Here is a 16,925-nt window from a genome sequence, read left to right as displayed (position 1 = left end):
AGGTATGTATATTTGCGTTTGTGGACGTATGTATATACATGTGTATGGGGGTGGGTTGGGCCATTTCTTTCGTCTGTTTCTTTGCGCTACCTCGCGAACGCGGGAGACAGCGACAAAGCAAAAAAAAAAAGAAAAAAAAAAAAAAATATATATATATATATATATATATATATATATATATTTTTATATATATATATATATATATATATATATATATATATATATATATATATATATATATATATTTATATATATATATATATATATATATATATATATATATATATATATATTTATATATATATATATATATATATATATATATATATATATATATATATATATATAAATATATATATATATATATATATATATATATATATATTACATTTATCCCTGGGGATAGGGGAGAAAGAATACTTCCCATGTATTCCCTGCGTGTCGTAGAAGGCGACTTAAAGGGAAGGGAGCGGGGGGCTGGAAATCCTCCCCTCTTGTTTTTTTTTTTTTTTTTTTTTTTTTTTTTTCCCAAAGAAGGAACAGAGAAGGGGGCCAGATGAGGATATTCCCTCAAAGGCCCAGTCCTCTGTTCTTAACGCTACCTTGCTAATGCGGGAAATGGCGAATAGTATGAAAGAAAAGAAAGAAAAATATTACATTTACGCTTGCTATTTCCTGCCTGAGCGATGTATCGTCAAGAACAGATGATGCTAACTGTTAGGTGCAAGCGATCTGAATTCCCAGTTCTTAGCTGACACGCTATAGGAGCTGGGTTCCGAATCTTTGCTTTTTGAGGGACTCATATGTAGTAGGAAATGTGTTCGTTCATATTCACTATATTCTTGTTGATGTTCCTCCACGTCTGACAGTAAGTTCTGTAAAATTTTTGACTGGTGGTAATGTGAGCCTGATGTGATTTGATCTGTGTAGACTCCGTTGCTCGTATATGTGAGACGAAGGGTATTAGATTACTAATAATCTAATAGTCTTTTCCCTCTTAGGGGCGATCATCTGACATACTCGTCCACCAAATCATATTTTTTGCAAAATCAATAGCGTGGGTTAGACACACATGCATTAAATCCAATGTCTTTTGAAAATATATCCAGAATGACTTACATCCGAAACCAAAATCATATTGTGTCCCAATCTTTACATTTCGGAAGAAACTTTTTCCGCATGATCTTATATTTAACAGCGCTTCTTGCTCAACTTTCCAAATCATCTTGGCTCTGGTCGGGATTACTGGCAAGAAGTACCAGGAAATAGCATTTCCCTAGAAAATTTTCACCACTTTTTGTTCTGTCAGCAGTAGTTGCCTCACATGAGCAAGAGTCAAGCCTCACTCCACACAGAATCTGTAATTTACACACTACACAGGTTTTGATTTGAGTTTGGAGGTACTCTCCTGGTGATTCAAAATCTGGACATATGTGTTTACCTTTCGTTATGTTGTTCATGGAATATAAGGGCCTTTCTGATGTTAACCTCAAAATTCAAAGAGAGAAATGCAGTATGAATTCAGCTAATATATTTCTCGTAAATTTTGGGGTACACGATAAATGATTGGATAGACGATATGTCATTACTTTTTTTCTTTCTGTGGGAGTGGTTTAGTCACCTAATGCACTCGTGCTGTGCTACTGTTATGGTATCAGAAACACGAGTAAGATATAGCTGTCGGTAAACTGAAGATAGAACATATGACGTTTTTTTAATAGTGATTCTAAATGAAATATTTTGTCTTTCACACTCTATAAAGAGGCATACGAAAGAGCCACAACGCATAAAATGAATTCGAGGTTACAACATCTGCGTTGCCATCAGCATAATTTCTGGAAAAGAACCACCAGTCTAGAAGTAGGCGGTGGAGAACCTTTGGGTCATCACCGTAACCCCTACTTAATCTTCTCTGCCAGCCCAGAGGTCAGAGCTGAGCTCTCAGTGGACTGAGTGCGAACAGCAACGGAAGTAGCAGCCTTGCTACCTTCCTCTATGATTTCCTTACGCGAGAGACAGGGAACCACCACTCGAGGAGGAGGAGTAGGTGAAAAAGATTTCATGTTTTTCACTTATAAAGAGATAACGTTTTACATCAGAGGAAAAGTTTTCAAAAGGTCTTTAAAAGATCGGCCATTTGAACTGTTTGCTTTAATGAAATATACAAAGAATTCGCTGATGCTCAGAGCGATGATGCAGTTATTCTTATGGGCACAGACAATACTAACTGCTTGTCCTACTGAAAATAATTCATCCTGTGGGATTCTTAGGTGCTTCCTAGAAGATAATATGTGTTAATGTTCAGAGAATGTGTGTTGAGCGGTGCTTCGTGCCGCCGCGTCGCCGTATTGATTGATTGATTTCTGTCGGTAACGTCTGCAAATTTATTGTTCATCCCATGTTCATCCTTTGAACAGTAGCGCAATAGGATTACAGATATCACAAAGGGTATTTGTCAGACCTCAGTGGGTTGATAATACATAGGATGTTACAGTTCGTAACAGGTATTTCATTCCATACATTACATAGTTTCATATGGTAAATTTTAGACGATATCCAAAAACGTGGATACAGATCTAAGATTTCACGCATCTTGTCATTAACAATAGTATGTTGTGACATTTCTTGCAGGGTTTGCTTGTGTCTAAATATTTGACCACAAACTTCACAGTTCACAGGATTAACATTTCCAGATAGGCCAAAGCGCCAACAGTACCTATATCTGGCAGTTACAACATATTGTAATCTTTTGATCTTATTACTTTCTCCATACACATGTTTTACTTTGAGTAGGTTTAGCCCGCTCCATCCCAACCCCAGCCATGATTCCATGCATCACCAAAAGACACGGCTTTCTTCTTCACCACACCATGGTTGGTGTGGTGAAGAACAGCTCTCCATGACATGAAACAGATCTTTGAGTCCCACTTCTTTCCATTGTCACAAGTAACCTGATCATCATGACAATAGTCATGGATCCAGCATCGTTACATCGTACATGACAGCAGCTCTCTCGAAGAACAAAGAGAGTCTCCAGAGAACGAAAAAGCATTTTCTCTCCGGTAGATAAAGATTAATGACGTAACTGAAAGATAATGAGAAAAGTTCACTTGTGCCACATGGGCGAAACTTGTACTAATATGGTTTAGAGAGCGGACTCAAAACTGTCTCAAGAGAAAATGTAATCGAATATTGTAGCCTAGATCAGGACCAGGAGGAGGTACCAAGAAACCCGTGTTCTTGCCCTGGATCATGAAAAAGTCTTGGATGCGGAATGTCTCAAAATGAATATGTTACCCTCAAGAGAAATAAGGCACCTTACTGACTGACCAGAAAGGCGAGCTTTAATGAGATTGATACTGCTTGATACATCTATTAAAATGAAAGGATAACCATCAAAATCCATAGAAGGTTGAAGATATCTCAGTTAGATTAACATACGAGAAATGAAATTCGCTCAGAATAGGTTATGGTTTTTGAACAGATCGCACATCAGATAGTGACGATAGTCTATTATCTGCGGACCCAGTGGTAGTTGATATAGAAAGTCCCCAAAAGCTGATGGCTAATCTTAACACGTGGGTGTTTTGATACAAAAGGTACATGGTGAGAATAAGCAACAGCAAACCGAAGTTAATCGACGATAAGGAATAAAGCAGTGCCTAGATCGATCTGTAAACACACCGAGTAAGCTGCCACACGCATGACAATTAACCGCCATGCACAGGTGATAAAGATTCATCCATTTCCTCGGCAGGATAGATATGACTGGCTGGTAGGGTGATGTATTTCTGGTATATATTCTGTAGGTGAGCAGGAAGCTTATGCCGACAATATGGGAGGTAAGAACAGAGGGAAAGGGCGGGTATAAATGGTTTCAACCGTTGCATTACGTCATTCCTCTGTTCAGGGTGTGTAGCCTAGGTGAGGAATGGTGGTGGTGAGGAAGTGTGTTGTGGCCAGGGAGGGATGGGAGTTGATATGATGAAGGAGGAGCACATGGTGGTAGTGAGGGAGATTTTCTCGTTGTAACTTAACCCTCCTGGGTATCGGGAGGAGGAGCTGCATCAGTGCAGTGAGCCAACGCATCAGTGGCTGTCAAGCATCGCTCCTTTGCATTGGTAGCTGTCTTTCCTTTCTGCCTCACCCACGCGTGGGCAGCTGGCTAGCTGGCTTTCTATCCATACACATGAAATATCTCCTAGTCATACAGAATGCTTGACAATATGTAACTCACATAATTCGTCTTTGAACCTTATATTTATCTCAGGTGAGCGCCTCTCTCTCTCTCTCTCTCTCTCTCTCTCTCTCTCTCTCTCTCTCTCTCTCTCTCTCTCTCTCTCTCTCTCTCTCTCTCTCTCTCTCTCTCTCTCTCTCTCTCTCTCTCTCTCTCTCTCTCATCCGGGATTCCCTGTGTTGTGGACAGGCATGCAAAGATCTGCTGACGACGCCTCATTTATCACTTTGCCTATTGTTTGCACCATGATTAAGGTAAATATAGCGACCAGATATCTATGAACGCTGTGGCTGGTTTAAGAGAGGAAGAACAAGACACGATACTGTAAGTCCTGCAGTTATCAGGCAGCTGTTCCAAGAGAAATGAACAGGACCTAACAACATTTTTGAAGGGAAAAAATTTCCTTGTGGTGCTTAGAAAGAAAGAAAGAGAAGAGTGGTAGCCGAATAGAGTGAACAAAACTGGTAATAAAACTGGGAAATACAAGGCAGATGGATGAACCATGAGAAGAAAGTAGGAAGAAGACAGCTTGAGAGATGAAGGAAGAAGGCTGGGCTAATTAATCATTCACAGAGAAACGACACCACACGAACCCAGGGTGGTTAGAATAGCTTAGGTAAGAGGAGGTTTGTGTTCCAGATAATCTAATGCATGTATTTCCACGGGTAGTTGTTCTGAGCTGCTCCAATAAGAAGGAAGAATAAGAAGTTTGAAAAATAAAACAATAAAACTTGCATAAGATCGTATGTAGCTGTGGTTGGGAATCAAGTTTTTGATGGCAAATGAATTTAAAGATATTGCGATGATGATGATGCCTCAAGACATGGAAAAAAAGCACCCGGGTAACAGTCTTCATGTTCCTTATCATAATGAATACGATTATCCTTCTCGGCGGTGAAAGATTCCTATGGGAGGTTACGACACGAAACTCGGGATGCCTAGATACTCAAGTGGTAGCCCTGAGGAAGAGAAACGCTTTATCGGAGTAGGATACAGGAAGACTGTAAAGTTTGTCCAACAACCGCTGCAGCGGCTGGGACTATATGGCACGGAACTGTCAAAGTAAATATCGGTGCCATTTCCGCAGGAAAAATGAAATTACACTTGTTGCAATGTGGAAGTAAATTTGGGCAATAGGATGTACTGTGTTACTGTAACTATGGCTGCACGACTTAAGCAGGTCCGCACTCAAACTGGCAACATGGTGGAATTGCAGCTACTGAAGCAGGAGGAGGGCTGGGGTGTTGCAGTAGAGACGAGTCATCTACCTGTAGAGAATATGTAGGGCAAGAGGACAAGAGGAAATATGAAAATGTTGCTCCAGAAGGGAATTCAGTGCTTAGGAAAAAGGCAAATGGTAACTGCCCATTTGCCTCGACAAGAAATTGTGGACGTTGAGCAGAATAAAGGAGATCCAGGAATGTGTACAGGATGGAGGGGGATGGTAGCCCACAACTGGGTGGACATCCCCAAAACATCACATGACAAAGAATTAACTTGAGTGGAATATATGATAATGGCAGGAGTTTACAAATGACAAATTATCAGTTTCTGTCGTTGATTACAGCTAATGTCCCAAGATCGTAGATGTATATACATTGATGAATAAGGAGGACATCATTGCCGCACAAGAAACGGGCAGTTTATTCAGATTACATAATTGTCAATATTTCTGTTTGACATGTGATAAGATAGATAATAAGAGAGGTTTGCTGAGTTATATTACACGATCAATATGTACATCCATAAATGATGTTATACCTGTATACTTATCATATTAAACCAACTTCTGATTAGTGATGCCAACCCTGGGGAATAATAGATCCAGTAACATTAATAGAAGACAAGACTACAATTCCTAAGAAAATTTGCTATGGTTAAAATGCTGTGCAATGATGACCATACCGTAATTTGAAGGATAACAGGATTTTCCAATACTTTATTTGTTATGGAATAAGAGTGAGCGTTAAGTTAGTCAGTACTAGCTTTACGTTACGAATAAACGTGAATTTCCACAAAAACAGAATCTAGGGTGTGTGAAAACTGATGGTTGGCAGACGACAAGAAGAAAAAGGAAATTGATCAATAATGTGCAGGAAGATTATGTAAATTTTGAGCCGAGGATATCCATTGTTTTTCATTCAGATTTTTATTGAATTAACTTTCTTTTGACGTCGGAGAAGCTCTTGATAGCTCAGGAAAAAGTAATGGAGAATGGAATGAATATTGTGATTATCACTAAAGATGACGGTTACATTAACAAGAAATGAAATGTTATAACATCTGTCTTTTTTCTAGTATCCCTTATAACTGGCATAGCATTATTGATAGCGAGTTATGTTATACATACATCAGGAAATTTGAATATCTTAAAAGATTTTCCAATATATGCACATGCACCGCATTCACAAAGGTGGCAAAATGCTATACAATACTTGTTTAATGCCTTGAGAGCTATTGCCACCTCGGGACTAGCGTAACATCGCACATTCAGTCATACAATATGTCGTCAAGGGAAGTTTATTCAGTAAAGGCCATCAACTGGGGTGGACGCGGACGATCCCTTACCACTCCGCTCCTGTCATGGATGCCTCTATCTCGCGTACACCCACACACCGCTCAGCACTGCTGTCACTAAGGCCGCCCTGGCTACTCTGCCCATCCAGTATACTTCTCATATTGATAACTAGGATTATTCAACAATATTTTAGCTTGGACAATGCTTACGATGAATCATAACTTTCAACGCTTGAAGTTGTACATTTGCTTTTCAAAACACTGGATGGTGAATTGTGAAGATAGTGAACATTTCCCAGGTATCCTTAACCCCATTGTAGGATCTTAATAAAAACACACTCTCCAGCCTTCTTGATCCTCTTACAAAAACCTGAGCTCATGTGATGTCGCTCTGCTCGTTGCCCATGTTAAAGGAACTAATTAGAGGAGGTATAAATTGCATAAATGAATGAGGCAACATCTTTCTTCTTGTCTATCTCCAATGTTACAGTGACGACTCTGATGCTCTGGACAAGCGTTTCCCAAATAACGATAAATGTGACTACTGATGCTTCACCAGTTACTTAGAAGCAAAAGTGACACTCTGCAGTGGCATGTAATGGGTGTGACAGTTTAGGATATGATCATTTTCATATAAACATCATCTCATAAGTTTCGTCACAAGGATATAGCGCTACTGTAAGTTTTTCTTATTTTGAAGATTTTAATCACGGATAAAAGTCCACACTAGGGCCGGTCATTAATCGAAATGTAGAGGGAATCATCAAACGAAAAAGGAAAAGACAAGGGAAAGTATTTACAAATTTTTGAGGATGTGAAAGACCTGTCAAATGTGCAAGGTCATAATTATTGGGAAATTCAAGAGAAGGTAGAGAGTTCCAAAGCTTCGACGTGCAGGGAAAGAAGTAGGTATCAAAACGGCTCATCCTCAAGTTGCCAAGTTGCTGATGGCTTCACAATAATCATGTGACGCAGCAACTTGCCGAGTATTGCGTGGTCTAGTTAGTGCTAGGGGCACACAAGCAGCTAGCTCTCGGGAACGAAAATCAAAGTAATACCTACAAAAAAGGAAAGGTGAACATTGCGGAGTAGGCAAGGGAGTCAAGTTTGGAAAGTAGCCTGGGATAGTTTATAAGTCGGACTGCTTTCGACTCAACTCTCTCAAGTAAGAATGCAGAGCTAGAACCACCCCAAATGTTATAGCAGTACTCCATACAAGAACGAATCAATCCCTTGTATAAACAGAGCAACTGTTCAGAAGAGAAGTTTGGACCAAACAGAAAACCTAGTTTCTTAGAGGCAGACTTAGCGATTCCCTTAAAGTGGGGTTTTCAAGAAAGAGTGGATGTTACAGTAATACCAAGTATATTCACTGAGTGAAGAGGTGGAATCACAGAACCGTCAAAGAAGAAACAAGAGTTGTGAGAAGTTTTCGATAAAGAGATGGGTAAAAACGGTCTTGGAGGCATCAGGCTTAACAAGATTTTGTGCACCCCACCAAAATATCCTGTCCAAGTCTGAGTTTATTGAGGAAGCTGTGTCAGGACGAAATGCAGATCGAGTGAGAGAAGGGGGAGCAGATTATAGAGCTATATAGCATAACTGTATTGCTGGGGGGGGACAGTAAATATCACCGCTTAATCATTTCAGTAGCATTAGATAACGGTCTCCATAACATTACACAAGTAACAGATAATAACGATATGAACATATGCAACATAACCTTACTGTTTCATTGATCAAATCATGTGTGTCGTACTCATAATTGCTGCAACAATGTTATATGTGTATCAGTTCTGAGTTAACATTTACGAGAGCGAACGCTTTCTTTTCGTTGATCAGAATGTTCGAGCCGGAGGATGACTAGGCTTCACTGGTTTGAAGACTCGTTCCAGCATGTCATAGTTCCAATTGCAAAGGCACTTTTGCTTGTCACTTTGCATTAATCTTCGTCTTCCTGTAGTTAGTGATTACCGAGGTGACCTTAAATAGATGAATTAGGAAAAATGTTTGACATGAAAATTTACAGAAATGTGAATCAATATGGAGTCTTGTGGAGATAGAGCAAATTAGGCCCTGACCTCCAAGGTAAATATTGGGTTACTTTTTTATTGAATAGATATAGTAACGAAACATTGTCGCAAGACCTTTGAAGGTATATATTCCGTAAATTGATCTAATGAAGGAGTTGGCTGACTTTTCGTTGAAAATAATCGAAAATGGTAATTATAAGTTTTATTCATGTTCACTAGAATATTCATTGTTTGGTTGGTAACCATTCAGATTATCTAGAAACCATGTAATATGGTTTGGGAATTGAAAGCCAGAAATGTGTCACCAACGCAACGATGGAAGGACATATCTGTAACCAGTTAACGTTATGAAACACTAGAAAACTATTAGCACGTTTCGCAACCGAACAGAATATGTACAGACTTTGCAGTCCTTGGGAAGGAAGGCTGTACCTTGCGGAACCTCTTGTGACTTAGGATCCCCAAGGTGGGACGAGGCAGAGAAGCATGCCAAGCTGACAATCAGGAGAGATAATGAGTGTCAGCCAGTTCACACGAACTCACAACAGAGTCATTAGTACATAGTTCGTATCATCAAGAACTCATACCATCAACAACTCATACCGTCAAGAACTATTCTCATTACCATCTTGCACTATTAACGCTTCGCTACGTTTAAAACTCATGCCTTCAAAAACAGTCAATAGACCGCACAAGCAACAGTTCGCACTGTTACCAGCTTGTACCATCAACAGCTTGTACTAGCAACAACTCATGCCATCAGTAGTAACTCATCACATCCGCTGCTCGACTGATCATTCACTTCTGCTCCTCTAGCATTTTACGTTGGACGAGAATTAGGCTTGATGTAGCCAGTTGATTAATCATCATTACTGTGCTGGCGTTGGCTGCACCTCATCAGTTGAAATTGGTAATGTTATCATTGTTTGCACGATTAATATGAATTGTTGCTATTGAAGAGAACTGTGTATGATATCCATTTTGTATACTATTATCAGATTACTGGCTGAGCTTATTATCATATAACGTGTATTAACGAATTGGTTATTATGTACTGGACTGTGCTTTACTAAACCGACTTTGTAGATTTTACAACGCACAATTCTGGTACGGATTTTATATTTCTATGTATACTGTTGCATTATGGTCCTGTATTTGTACACAATTTATCCTGATGGCAGAATTTATCGCATTTTGTTAAGAACATTATCTGCCTGAATTGGTGAAAGATGAACGCTTCTATATGAGATGTATCCTCCTTTCTGAATGTGTTTATTCTGTATTTCGTTCATAGCATTATTTACGCTGTTTAGATATCTTACCTGTATTATCGTGAGTGCTACAGGAGAGATGTGTTGCCTGTTCTTTAACTATATAACCTGAAGAACTTACAACATAGTTACTCAAACAATCAACAAAGATGTACAGAAGTATTGTGGTTTGATGTAGCTGCCTACCTTAATGCATCACCATCCTTAATTGTTCAGTGTTATCCTCTAGATTGTGACATACTGTAACTTGTATCATACCGATGAAGAATATCTCAGATATCAGTTTACATACGTGCGCTGTCGCGGTGGACGGTGTGATATGAACAATTGTCCTGATCTAGTAAAAACTAAAGTAATTAATAATCAACATCCCCTTTTACTGTAACTACAATTTACCTTTTACAATGTTGCCAGCCAGTCCAGTACCACACTCGATTGTCTATGATGCATGGATATACTGTACATTGCAATATATCATATGCTGCCAAAACAATCATTTCCCTATATAGTTAAGGTTACGAATGGAGAATATATATGACACGCAAAGACTTGCATTAAGTTTTAGAGAAAGACTGACTTCAACTAAGCCATCCATCTGCTCTACTAAACCTAAAACCGTTCTTTTATTCACATTAGCTCTCAACTTCTTCCCTGCACACACTATCCTAAACTCGAACAACAACATTTCTGTTTCTCATTCGGATCTGCCACCAGCGATGAACAATCAGCAAACAAGATTGCATTCTCGTCCTTCTCACCTTGTATTTACCGTCCTCAGCAACCCATCCTCAAACAAATCGAACAGCCATGGTGGCATCCCACACCCTACCGCAGACCAGCCTTCACCTGAACTTCTCACTCCGCTCTGCTGACTTGCACACACATCTTACAGTCATAATGAAACCTTACTGCTCCTAGTGGCATTCGACTCACATTATCTATTCATGACGAGCATAGAAAACATAGGCGCCATTATTGATGATCATGGAGAACATGAGTACCGTCACTGATAATCATGGAGAACATGGGTGTCGTCAGTGATGATCATGGAGAACATGGGTGTCGTCAGTGATGATCATGGAGAACATGGATGTCGTCAGTGATGATCATGGAGAACATGGGTACCGTCAGAGATTATCATGGGGAACATGGGTACCGTAAACGATGATCATGGAGAACATGGGTACCGTCAGCTGATGATTATGGAGAACATGAGTACCATCACTGATGATCATGGAGAAAATGAGTGCGTCAGTGATGATCATTGAGAACATGGGTGTCGTCAGTGATGATCATGAAGAACGTGGGTGTCGTCAGTGATGATCATGGAGAACATGGGTACCGTCAGTGATGATCATGGAGAACATGGATGTCGTCAGTGATGATCATGGAGAACATGGCTATCGTCAGTGATGATCATGGAGAACATGGGCGTCGTCAGTGATGATCATGGAGAACATGGATGTCGTCAGTGATGATCATGGAGAACCTGGCTATCGTCAGTGATGATCATGGAGAACATGGGCGTCGTCAGTGACGATCATGGAGAACATGGATGTCGTCAGTGATGATCATGGAGAACCTGGCTATCGTCAGTGATGATCATGGAGAACATGGGCGTCGTCAGTGATGATCATGGAGAACATGGATGTCGTCAGTGATGATCATGGAGACCATGGGTGTTGTCAGTGATGATCATGGAGAACATGGGTGTTGTCAGTGATGATCATGGAGAACATGGATGTCGTCATTGATGATCATGGAGAACATGGATATCGTCAACGATGATCATGGAGAACATGGGTGTTGTCAGTGATGATCATGGAGAACATGGATGTCGACAGTGATTATCATGGAGAACATGGATGTCGTCAGTGATGATCATGGAGAACATGAGTACCATCAGTGATGATCATGGAGAACATGGATGTCGTCAGTGATGATCGTGGGGAACATGGGTGTCGTCAGTGATGATCATGGAGAACATGGATGTCGTCAGTGATGGTCATGGAGAACATGGGTACCGTCAGTGATGATCATGGAGAACATGGATGTCGTCAGAGATAATTATGAAGAACATGGCTGTCCTCAGTGATGATAATGGAGAACATGGGTGTCGTCTGTGATGATCATGGAGAAAATGGATGTCGTCAGTGATGATCATGGAGTACATGAGTACCATTGGTGATGATCATGGAGAACATGGGTGTTGTCAGTGATGATCATAGAGAATTTGGATGTCGACAGTGATGATCATGGAGAACATGAGTACCCTCGGTGATGATCATGGAGAACGTGGTTGTCGTCAGTGATGATCATGGAGAACATGGGTGTCTTCAGTGGTGATCATGGAGAGCATGGGTTTTGTCAGTGATGATCATGGAGAACATGAATGTCGACAGTGATGATCATGAAGAACATGAGTACCATCAGTGATGATCTTGGAGAACATGGCTGTCGTCAGTGATGATCATGGAGAACATGAGTACCATCAATGATGATCATGGAGAACATGGATGTCGTTAGTGATGATCATGGAGAACATGGGTGTTGTCAGTGATAATCATGGAAAACATTGCTGTCGTCATTGATGATCATGGAGAACATGGATGTCGTCAGTGATGATCATGGAGAATATGGATGTCGTCAGTGATGATCATGGAGAACATGAGTACCATCAGTGATGATCATGGAAAACATGGATGTCGACAGTGATGATCATGGACAACAAGAATGTCGTCAGTGATGATCATGGAGAACATGGATGTCGTCAGTAATGATCATGGAGAACATGGGTGTTGTCAGTGATGATCATGGAGAACATGAGTACCATCAGTGATGATCATGGAAAACATGGATGTCGACAGTGATGATCATGGACAACAAGAATGTCGTCAGTGATGATCATGGGGAACATGGGTGTTGTCAGTGATGATCTTGGAGAACATGGGTGTTGTCAGTGATGATCATGGAGAACATGGATGTCGTCATTGATGATCATGGAGAACATGGATATCGTCAGCGATGATCATGGAGAACATGGGTGTTGTCAGTGATGATCATGGAGAACATGGATGTCGACAGTGATTATCATGGAGAACATGGATGTCGTCAGTGATGATCATGGAGAACATGAGTACCACCAGTGATGATCATGGAGAACATGGATGTCGTCAGTGATGATCATGGGGAACATGGGTGTCGTCAGTGATGATCATGGAGAACATGGATGTCGTCAGTGATGATCATGAAGAACCTGGGTACCGTCAGTGATGACCATGGAGAATATGGATGTCGTCAGTGATGATCATGGAGAACATGGATGTCGTCAGTGATGATCATGGAGAACATGGGTGTTGTCAGTGATGATCATGGAAAACATGGCTGTCGTCATTGATGATCATGGAGAACATGGATGTCGTCAGTGATGATCATGAAGAACATGGGTACCGTCAGTGATGATCATGGAGAACATGGATGTCGTCAGTGATGATCATGGAGAGCATGAGTTCCATCAGTGATGATCATGGAAAACATGGATGTCGACAGTGATGATCATGGACAACAAGAATGTCGTCAGTGATGATCATGGAGAACATGGGTGTCGTCAGTAATGATCATGGAGAAAATGGGTGTCGTCAGTGATGATCATGGAGAACATGGATGTCGACAGTGATTATCATGGAGAACATGGATGTCGTCAGTGATGATCATGGAGAACATGAGTACCATCAGTGATGATCATGGAGAACATGGATGTCGTCAGTGATGATCATGGAAAACATGGCTGTCGTCATTGATGATCATGGAGAACATGGATGTCGTCAGTGATGATCATGAAGAACATGGGTACCGTCAGTGATGATCATGGAGAACATGGATGTCGTCAGTGATGATCATGGAGAACATGAGTACCATCAGTGATGATCATGGAAAACATGGATGTCGACAGTGATGATCATGGACAAGAAGAATGTCGTCAGTGATGATCATGGAGAACATGGGAGTCGTCAGTACATGACTGTCGTCAGTAATGATCATGGAGAACATGGATGTCGTCAGTGATGATCATGGAGAACATGGGTATCGTCAGTGATGATCATATAGAACATGGATGTCGTCAGTGATGATCATGGAGAACATGGATGTCGTCAGTGATGAGCATGGATAACATGAGTTCAATCAGTGATGATCACGGAGAACATGGATGCCATCACTGATGATCATGGAGAACATGGGTACCGTCAGTGATGATCACGGAGAACATGGATGTCGTCAGTGATGATCATGGAGAACATGGCTGTCGTCAGTAATGATCATGGAGAACACGGGAGTTGTCAGTGATGATCTTGGAGAACATGGATGTCGTCAGTGATGATCAGGGAGAACATGGATATCGTCAGTGATGATCGTGGAAAACATGGGTGTTGTCAATGATGATCATGGATAACATAAGTACCATCAGTGATGATCATGGAAAACATGAGTACCATCAGTGATGATCAAGGAGAACATGGATGTCGTCAGTGATGATCATGGAGAACATGGATGTCGTCAGCGATGATCATGGAGAACATGGATGTCGACATTGATGCTCATGGAGAACATGAGTACCCTCAGTGATGATCATGGAAAACATGGATGTCGACAGTGATGATCATGGAGAACATGGATGTCGTCAGTGATGATCATGAAGAACATGGGTACTGTCAGTGATGATCATGGAAAACATGAGTACCATCAGTGATGATCATGGAAAACATGGATGTCGTCAGTGATGATCATGGAGAAGATGGATGTCGTCAGTGATGATTCTAGAGAACATGGATGTCGACAGTGATGCTCATGGAGAACATGAGTACCATCAGTGATGATTATGGAAAACATGGATGTCGACAGTGATGATCATGGAGAACATGGGTGTCGACAGTGATGCTCATGGAGAACATGAGTACCATCGGTGATGGTCATGGAGAACATGGATGTCGACAGTGATGATCATGGAGAACATGGGTGTCGACAGTGATGCTCATGGAGAACATGAGTACCATCGGTGATGGTCATGGAGAACATGGATGTCGACAGTGATGATCATGGAGAACATGGATGTCGACATTGATGCTCATGGAGAACATGGGTACTGTCAGTGATGATCATGGAAAACATGAGTACCATCAGTGATGATCATGGAAAACATGGATGTCGTCAGTGATGATCATGGAGAACATGGATGTCGTCAGTGATGATTCTGGAGAACATGGATGTCGACAGTGATGCTCATGGAGAACATGGGTACCGTCAGTGATGATCACGGAGAACATGGATGTCGTCAGTGATGATCATGGAGAACATGGATGTCGACAGTGATGCTCATGGAGAGCATGAGTACCGTCAGTGATGATCATGGAAAACATGGATGTCGACAGTGATGATCATGGAGAACATGGGTGTCGACAGTGATGCTCATGGAGAACATGAGTACCATCGGTGATGGTCATGGAGAACATGGATGTCGACAGTGATGATCATGGAGAACATGGATGTCGACAGTGATGCTCATGGAGAATATGAGTACCATCAGTGATGATCATGGAAAACATGGATGTCGACAGTGATGATCATGGAGAACATGGATGTCGTCAGTGATGATCATGGAGAACAAGTGTTCTGTCAGTGATGATCTTGGAGAACAAGGATGTCGTCAATGATGATCATGAGGAACATGGATGTCGTCAGTGATGATCGTGGAGAACATGGATATCGACAGTGATGATCATGGAGAACATGAATGTCGTCAGTGATGATCATGGAGAACATGGATATCGTCAGTAATGATCATGGAGAATATGGGTCTCGTAAGTGATGATCATGGAGAACATGGATGTCGTCAGTAATGATCATGGAGAACATGGGTACCGTCAGTGATGATCATGGAGAACATGGATGTCGTCAGTAATAATCATGGAGAACATGGATGTCGTCAGTGATGATCATGGAGAACATGGGTGTCGTCAGTGTTGATCATGGAGAAGATGGATGTCGTCAGTGATAATCATGGAGAACATGGCTGCCTTCATTGATGATCATGGAGAACATAGGTACCGTCAGTGATGATCATGGAGAACATGGATGTCGTCAGTGATGATCATGGAGATCATGGGTGTCTTCAGTGGTGTTCATGGAGAACATGGGTATTGTCAGTGATGATCATGGAGAACTTGGATGTCGACAGTGATGATCATGGAGAACATGAGTACCATCGGTGTTGGTCATGGAGAACATGGTTGTCGTCATTGATGATCATGGAGAACATGGGTGTCTTCAGTGGTGATCATGGAGAACATGGGTGTTGTCAGTGATAATCATGGAGAACATGAATGTCGATAGTGATGATCATGAAGAACATGAGTACCATCAGTGATGATCATTGAGGACATGGCTGTCGTCAGTGATGATCATAGAGAACATGGATGTCGTAGGTGATGATCACGGAGAACGTGGGTGTTGTCAGTAATAATCATGGAGAACATGGCTGTCTTCAGTGATGATCATGTAGAACATGGGGACCGTCATTGATGATCATGGAGAACATGGTTGTCGTCAGTGATGATCATGGAGAACACGGGTACCGTCAGTGATGATCATGGAGAACATGGATGTCGTCAGTGATAATCATGGAGAACATGGCTGTCCTGTGATGATCATGGAGAACATGGATGTCGTCAGTGATGATCATGGAGAACATGGGTACCGTCAGTGATGATCATGGAGAACATGGATGTCGTCAGTGATGATCATGGTGAACATGGGTACCGTAGTTATGATCAAGGAGAACATGGATGTCGTCAGTGATGATCATGGAGAACA

This window comes from Panulirus ornatus, chromosome 20 (assembly GCF_036320965.1).
Source record: "Panulirus ornatus isolate Po-2019 chromosome 20, ASM3632096v1, whole genome shotgun sequence".
Classification (NCBI taxonomy): domain Eukaryota; kingdom Metazoa; phylum Arthropoda; class Malacostraca; order Decapoda; family Palinuridae; genus Panulirus; species Panulirus ornatus.
Note: the sequence above shows the minus strand (reverse complement) of the source record.